We start from the raw sequence: 1243 nt of genomic DNA, 5'->3' as shown, positions 1-1243 counted from the left end.
CCTCTGCAAGAGCAGCAAGTGGGTTTTTGTTTTTTTTTTGGTTTTGTTTTGTTTTTTTTTTTTTTTTTTTTTTTTTTTTGGAGGGTGGTTGCTGTGAGTTTATTTTCTGCTTTGTGCAAGACACAGTTATGGGGTCAGGAAAACTCAGTGCTGTGAACCAAGAGGGGGCTCCCTCTAGTCCTGCTGGTGTCTGTTGTTCAGCCTTCCTAGTTTACAGGGAGGCTTGAGAGGGTAGGCTCTGACCTAGCACCCTTAAGCTTGGGCAGGCTGCTGATTCTGATAGGTCAGGAAAGGGTCCTGGGGTTGGTCTGGCCAGGATGGATGACTGGCTGCTTCTTCATGGTTTCAGGAGCCAGACCAAAGGTGATGGGGCTTTTGGAGACCTGGTGGGATTCTGCCGAGCGCTCTGGAGACTCCAACACTGTAGTCATGAATGGGAGGGTGGATTTCCCGGAAAAAAAAGTTGGCCCACCAGTGGCAGGGTCGGCTTTGGGAAGACCCGGGGAATGGGGTACAGCGTCCCCTGGGTGCTCGGCACTTCCACCAGATCTATTGCTGAACGAGGAGCCCAGGGGTAATAGTCATGGGTAGCCAGGAGCGAGCCGCTGGAAGGGATGGCTGCCAGGCACTTGGCGTCAGGGCCGAGGCACTTGGCGGAGACTCCCTTCCTTGCTAGGCTGCGAAGCCCATTTGCAAAGATAACCCACGAAACACCCACGCGCGCTATGCGCACGCGCATCCTTAGTTGCTTTCCTGCACGGCCACAGACGCATCACTCGCAGCAAGTGTTAACTGCTGAAATATCTCTTCATACCCACAAAAAATTAAATGTTTAAGTTGCCTCGACTGAGTTTTCGTGGAACTGTATACAATTGAAATAGAAGTTGTTCTCCCACAGGTCCTGGATTTTACTCTGATTTTGTTTTAAAAGCTCCTAGTCACTCGCTGACCAGAACCCACCCTCCTTGGGTGCCATCTAAGGTCTTCTGAACCTATACTGCCAGCTGTCTCTGCTATATTCCATTCAGGCTGACTGGCTCCTGATGGGAATCCTGCCAGTCTCTTGTGCTCCCATAGTTTGACCAGTGCTGAGAATTTCCTGTCCCACCATTATTCTTCATGAGCTCAAACTCCATGTTTAAAGCTTTTCTTTCTCAAGAACCTCCCTCTGGTTAAAACTCCTCCATCAGGGCCGGGCGTGGTGGTGCACACCTTTAATCCCAGCACTTGGGAGGCAGAGGCA

At 50.7% G+C, this 1243-nt stretch overlaps 1 pseudogene; it reads right to left on the bottom strand.

Annotated features, from left to right (window-relative positions):
• Nucleotides 1–284: 284 nt before the first annotated feature.
• Nucleotides 285–739, bottom strand: LOC115029051 (annotated as a pseudogene).
• Between the last annotated feature and the right edge of the window lie 504 nt (nucleotides 740–1243).

Source organism: Mus caroli, chromosome 14 (genome assembly GCF_900094665.2).
Source record: "Mus caroli chromosome 14, CAROLI_EIJ_v1.1, whole genome shotgun sequence".
Classification (NCBI taxonomy): Eukaryota; Metazoa; Chordata; class Mammalia; order Rodentia; family Muridae; genus Mus; species Mus caroli.
The sequence above is the reverse complement of the archived record's forward strand: the minus strand, read 5'-3'. Positions and strand labels throughout refer to the sequence as shown.